We start from the raw sequence: 7,361 nt of genomic DNA, 5'->3' as shown, positions 1-7,361 counted from the left end.
TTAGTAATGTAGGGGTGCGGGGTGGGGGAAGGAAAGTGTTCTTAGTCCCATTATTAAGAGTCAGTCATTGAACCATGAGAGACTATGGACTCTGAGAAACAAACTGAGGGTTCTAGAGGGGAGGGGGTGTGGGGTTGGGTTAGCCTGGTGATGGGTATTGAGGAGGGCACGTTCTGCATGGAGCACTGGGTGTTATACGCAAACAATGAATCATGGAACACTACATCTAAAACCAATGATGTAATGAATGGTGATTAACATAACATAAAAAAAAAAGAGTCAGTTATTTAAGGAGCCTCTGTTACTGGACTGCGAACTTCACAAGAGTTTCTCAGTTTTTTTCTACCCTTTAGTTGAGACAGGATGGCTAGAATAAGCTAGAGTTAGATATTTTTCTTCTAGGTGGAAGGCCCAAGCAGGCCAGAGCTGAGTATTTCCCTTACACCAGGTCAATTAGACTCTGATAATACACAGCAGATTAGGCTCCAGTGGATTAGTTTCCCCTGAGGGCAGACCTCGTTAAGAAGGAGGGAACGTTCCGGCCCGTTTCAAGGTGGTTCTTTCTCCCCTCCCCCCACCGGAAGGAAGTCCAGGGGGGCCTTCCCTCCACCCCTCAGCGCTTCTGTCCTGTGGGAATCTGGCCGCGCTCCCGAAGGTGAGTCCCGGTATGGTGGGAGTTCTCCTTTGACTGAGGGCCCCTGGAGCTTTTCACTCTCAGAGTTGTCCTCACTGAGCCTCCAAAAATCCAGTGATTACGGTTGGGGGTTTCCTGCCAGGTGCTGGCTCCCGCAGCGGTTTCCACCCCTGATTCTTCTTTCAGGTGAGGCTGGACTCCCCGTGTCCACCTGTCTCTCCAGTCTTAGGGACGGGAGTTTGCACGATGTTCTCCCCTCTCTTAGGAATCCGGGAAGAGTTGTTAGTGTGTCATTTTGTTCAGCTTTTCACTTGCTAGGGCAGCGGTGACTTCCGTGCGCCTCACCGCGGAACCAGAGCCTGCCAATTCACAGGCCTTCTCTTGTTCTCGGGAAGGGGGCTCTCGCTGTTCTGTTTCCGGTTTTCTTCTCCGCGCTCAGCTCTGCATTGTCCTGCGTTCTCGTTTACCGAAAGCTCTCCCAGATCTATGTTTCTAGTTATATTATTTCTTGAAGCTACTATTAATCTTACTGTCTTTTGTACATGATTTTTGAAGTACCAAAAATGAATAAAAATCCATAGTCACGAGTAAGTGTTCAGTGGGTAGTAAACTATGACACTTATAAATGACCCCCTATACACAACAAGTTATTTCTATAAAATGAAATAAAATTGTTAAACAAATAAAATATATGCCAAAAAGACCTCTTGAGAGTTAGAATGTGGTGCAACTACAAAACGTAACCATTTCATAAAAGATATAGGATGTATAAGCATTGCACCATGACAATGAGTGTATGCTAAGCATTTGGGTTTTACTGGGGGGAAATTGCAAATAATGGTAAATATTTAAGCAAAATATCGAATGCATATGCATTCATTGAGAGAACTCACACAAATATGTGGGTCCTTGGTATCAATGAAATACAGTTGTACGTAAGAATACTGAGGAGTGATGAACATTATTCCTATTCAATGGCCGTATTAAGGAGTATATTTCTGCTCCTTGTTAATTGATCTCATCTAGGAGAAAGGTGAAATTCATATTTGAATTCACCATGGAGAGTCTTCAGACACTGTCATTACCACTGCCACTAAAAACGGCAGTAAGTTGATTATATGGGTGTATTAACTCTTTAGTGCAGATCTTAAACCTTAATCAAGCGTACAATTCAAGAAATATGTAGAGGGCAATTGTGTCTCATCACAGTGGTGAGGAGATGTGTTTTCTGTGTGCCTGATGAAAGAATCAAATATACTACTTACCTGAGATTATGACAAGATGAAATGCTCTGCAAAAGTAATTTTAATAGATGACTGATTTTTTTTTTCTTTTGATGTGCTAAAAATTTGAAAAAAGTACCAGGTGAAATATTTCAGTGGCATATTTTTAAAAGTGGAGACAGTTCTGCCTACCTCAGTAGAATAAATTAAACATGATATGCTTTTTCATAATGGCTCAAGGTCATATCAGCAAATGTTAACATGAGTTATGGTCATGCAGTGATGTTCATTGGTGCTAATGAGGTATACAGAGTTGTTTTTTTTTTCTTTTTATTCTTTTCCTTTCTTTTTTTCTTTTCTTTGCAATTTATAGATGCAAACTATTTTCCTTTTTCAAAAACAGTGGAGATAACTCTTTTGGATTTGGTCATGCCTTCTATTATTCAATTTCTCATATAAAGATGAGAGTGTATTGTGTTCAGAGAAAATAACTGTTACTTAAAATTCTAATATTAGAACAAGTGACCTTTGAAAGAATCATATATGTAAATCGTAGGTTTTTGTTTTTTTTTTTTTTATTCTTTGAGATTTAAAAAAATGGACCTATAGCCTCTGTGTACTGCTTCTGAGTTGTTGTTACTTGTGAAGTGTTGTTAGAAAAGTGACAGCCAGCCTGTGAGCCCTTATTACTTTACGGTTAATGCTGGGCACGTGCAGTGGTGTTTGGTAACAGTAGTGTTACCTAAAGGCACAAGTGAAAATATTTTGTGCAGTTTCTCCATGACATTTTAGGTGTAAATTCTGCATAAGAATCATAGAAAACTTGTTATGACCTAATAAACTCTAACTTTGAACTAGCATAAGTTTACAAAGCCATACCACTTGTAACTGCTTCCAAATAATTTAAAATCCAAAATTGTAAAAACAAGGCTACTCCTCAGCTGAAAAATCTTATTACGTGGTTAGTGAATAATTTTATCTTTTTAATCAAGAATGCTATGAAATATAGTACTACATAAAAGACTGTTCAGCTAATGTTCTGCTTTTTTATATTTTTAAATGCTGGTATTTGTGTCTGTGGTACTTGCATGATAATAGTTAAGTACTAGTAAATCAAATTGTAATATGATTAAAGTTGGTGGTATATAGAATGTGGTACAGGTTTCAAAATGAGAAATGATCTTTAAAGCCAGAAATCTGTAGGGATATAAAGCTGAAATGGGAGATGAGTTTGCTCTTTATTTCCATTCCAAATATTTTGTAGGCATGAGACTTTGTACAACTCCGTGAAGCTCTTCTTATTAAATATAATTTATTGCAGGGCTTGTGATATCGAGTAAGAACATCAGTATGGCAGATGATGTTAAACTTGCAAGTCACTGCACAGCAGAGTTTCTGAAGGGTAAAGTCCGTGTCTCCTCATATTTAACTTGAAGAAGTCGTCAGAGTTATCTGACATATGTTATACAATCAAAATTTTTTGAAGAAATTAATGTATGCCAAATTCATACAGAATCCACCCCATTGCAAAGCAGAAAACTGGAAATCAGATTTTGTTTCAGAAAGTAAGATACTATCACTCTTTCTCCTATGTATTCTTTAGTCTCTATAAACAAACAGCTACAGAAACTTGATCTTTTTTGTCTTGAATTATGTGGTCTATTCACATTTTTAAATACATACATTTATTTGACACAATTTCTTCATGCCTGACTTTGTCCAATATGCTGTTGTCTAGCAAGTCAACACTTAATGTAACAACTGCTCAGTCACAAAGATAAACCCTAATCTTAGGTAATTGGCTGTCAAGTTAAAGAAAGAATAAACCTATATGGCACAAGAAATAATACCTAAAAGTTTTATAAAAGAAGAATATAAACAAAAGCACATTACTCATTGCAAATTATGTTCTTAAGTATCCAAATTTGAAATGGAATTACTTAGGGAGGTTTTGCTTAATTAAGAACCACTGTAACCCAGCAATTTGAAACATTACATTTGGCAACTATCACTTTAGTTTCAAAAACTTTATTTTTTTCTTTTCAAGCCTATGGAACTACTTTGGATTTCTTACAATTCTTAGGAAAACTGTTAATTTATTTATTAGATTCCTTAGTACATGAAGTATTACTTTATCAGATATTTATTGAGCACCAACCTTGCAACAAGCACTGAGTGAAGCTATGGGAAGACATTACTATATCATAAACAATCCCATACACAAGCAGATTACATGGCAGAGGGAATAACATGTGGTCTGAAGAGTGTCCCCAAGAGTTGCAGGTGGTGATTGGATCATTGGTGTGAGCTCAAGTTCATGGAGTGCTGCAGAGGAGGTTTAGCTGAAGTTTTGCGGGGTGGGGATTCAGGGAAAACTAGAGGTGAGCATCATAAGCTGCACCTGAATTATGTTTATGACTATAGTTTGGCCAAGAGTTGTTTGCATTTCAATACTTGAAGGTACTATGTGCACATCAAAGTTCAGTAACAGCATATGCTGTTAGAACAAATTTTGATTATGTATGTATTAAAAAATTCTAGAGGGCGCCTGGGTGGCTCAGACGGTTAAGCGTCTGCCTTCGGCTCAGGTCATGATCCCAGGGTCCTGGGATCGAGTCCCGCATCGGGCTCCCTGCTCCTTGGGAGCCTGCTTCTCCCTCTGCTTCTCTCTCTCTCTCTCTGTCTCTCATGAATAAATAAATAAAATCTTTAAAAAAAAAATAAATAAAAACAAATAAAAAATTCTAGAATAATATTCTTAGAAATGAAAAACAGAAATCTTAAATTTTTGTGACTATATACAGTCATATATATATAATGTCATATATATGTGTGTGTATATATATATGTGTGTGTATATATATATATATATATATAAAATATTTTTTTTTTCCTGCATAAGAATATACAACACTTTGAAATTAGACACTACTGTAATAGAACTTTGTCAGTTAGGTAGCTTTACTTAACACTATCATTTAAAAATGATATGGGGGCACCTGGGTGCTCAGTAGGTTAAGCGTCTGTCTGGCTCAGGTCATGATCCCAGGTTTCTGGGATCAAGCCCCATGTCGGGCTCTCTGCTCAGTGGGAGCCTGCTTCTCCCACTCCCTCTGCCGCTCCCCCTGCCACTCTCCCTGCTTGTACTCTCTCTCTGTCAAATAAATAAAATCTTAAAAAAAAAGAAATTAAAAAAAATGATATGGAATGAAACTAATAAAAGATGGTTTGGTCTTTCATATACAAGGTAAAAGAAATAATAAATGCATATGATTGGGGTAAAATATCTTTTTATAAATATATAAGTATATATTTAAATATAATTTTTATTTCTAACTTCTAACCTGATGTTAATATATAACTTCTGCAGGTGGAAAATCATACATATTCAAGGTTTACCTAATTATTTTAACTGGCTTTGGCAAGGCAGAGTTGTGAAATTATATTACCCTTTTTTTTTTTTCTTTTACCAAATTGGTTTGCTTAGTGATTCATGGACATACTTAGAATGGGAGTAGTTCTAAGTTTAGTTTCAAACTTTGTTAGAGAATGTTGCTTTATACAAATGTAATGGGCTTCTATTTTTAAATGGGCTTCTATTTTTAAATACATGGATTTATAAAATATGATTAAAATGTTAATCATTTTATTTCTTAGAAAATAAATTTGTTAAAAATGCATGATAAAGGGGCACCTGGGTGGCTCAGTCAGTTAAGCGTCTGCCTTTGGCTGGGTCATGATCTCAGGGTCCTGGGATGAATCCTGCATCGGGCTAGGCTCCCTGCTCAGCGGGGAGTCTGCTTCTCCCTCTCCCTCTGCCCTTCCCCCCACTCGTGCTCTCTCTCTCTCTCTCTCTCTCTTTCTCTCTCAAATAAATAAAATCTTTAAAAAAATGCATGATAAGGTTCAGTTATATTCTAAAATCATCATGCCTTATAATGGAAAAAGACAATGTGTATCAGTGAATTTATTTTAAAAATTCTAGAAAGCCTAAGAAGTTTGTTTTATTATTATTTTTAAAAATTACTCATCTATATTTTTATTAAATTATAAATTAAACTATAAGTTAGGTTAGTTGACATATTTTTACATGTTCTTGGAATAAAAGTAGTTTTTTTTTTAAGATCTTTCATTTGATTTAGCTATATCTTATGTTTCTCAAAAAATAAGAGTGTACTATATATATATTCTAATCCTAAAGTGTCCATCCACTGCATTAGGTCAAATGTCAAAGTAGGGTAGTAAGTTTAACAAACAGGATCAAATAGTTAAGTACATTTAATCTCATGGGGAAATACATTTCTCAGTGTAAGTTAATTTGACATTTGAGTATAACGTTCCACATTCAAAATAGAACTTTCCAACGATCTTTCACATCTTTATATGACACATTACAAAGCTCAGTTGAAAATATCCTTTAATGGGATATAATTCTAAATACTGTAACCTTTGTAGATCACCTGTGACAAAGATTTTTCTTTCTCTTTTTATTTTTCTTTCTAAATGACCAATAAGAGAGTTGATGTTAAACTAGTATGATCAGTTTCTGAGAATAGTCCAAAATTGATGTCATTGTTTCTCATTTGGATATGATCCACTATGAATAATAAGGTAAACAGACGAAAACTTTGGCCATGTCCGGATAAAACTGAAGTGATAAAATCCCCTTTCAGAAAACAGTGCCAATCAGTATGAAATTAAAAAAAAAAAATGGTTCTGGGGTGCCTGGGTGGCTCAGTTGGTTACACATCTGCCTTCAGCTCGGGTCACGTGGGGCTCCCTGCTCAGCGAGAAGTCTGCTTCTCTCTCTCCCTCTCCCTCTTCTCCCTGCTCATGAGCTCGCTCTCTGAAATAAATAAAATCTTTAAAAAATTAAAAGACGGTTCTCGGGGCGCCTGGGTGGCTCAGTCGTTAAGCGTCTGCCTTTGGCTCAGGTCATGATCCCAGAGCCCTGGGATCGAGCCCCGCGTCAGGCTCCCTGCTCCGCGGGAAGCCTGCTTCTCTCTCTCCCACTCCCCCTGCTTGTGCTCCCTCTTTTGCTGTGTCTCTCTCTCTCAAATAAATAAATAAAATCTTAAAAAAAAAAATTAAAAAAATTAAAAATTAAAAGACGGTTCTAATAAAATTATCTTTTAGATACTTTCAGCTTTTTTGTGAAAAAAATTTTCAGTGCTAGCCATGTGCTTTAGTTTGTCTCTTTCTGTCTCTTGTGAAGATGTGGAAACGTGATTTTGTTTTATGACTAAAATTAAAATACCTGGCTAATATTCCATGCACAGCTGCCAAAAATGCCAAGAAAAAAACACAAGGAAAATTGAAAAGTAAATAATTAGTTGCTATTTTTAAGCATTCATTTTAAGCAACTAGAAATCATTCATGCTTGGTATCATTAGTTGCATTTAAAGAAAATGATAAGGATAATGTAATATTCAATGTTATTTATATTATATATAATTACATATTTAATGTGTGTATATGTATGTATACACACACACGATCTGGAT

The sequence above is a fragment of the Mirounga angustirostris genome, unplaced genomic scaffold, assembly GCF_029215605.1.
Source record: "Mirounga angustirostris isolate CCGP_5_RB_7025 unplaced genomic scaffold, mMirAng1.0.hap1 SCAF_3, whole genome shotgun sequence".
Taxonomy (NCBI): domain Eukaryota; kingdom Metazoa; phylum Chordata; class Mammalia; order Carnivora; family Phocidae; genus Mirounga; species Mirounga angustirostris.
Note: the sequence above shows the minus strand (reverse complement) of the source record.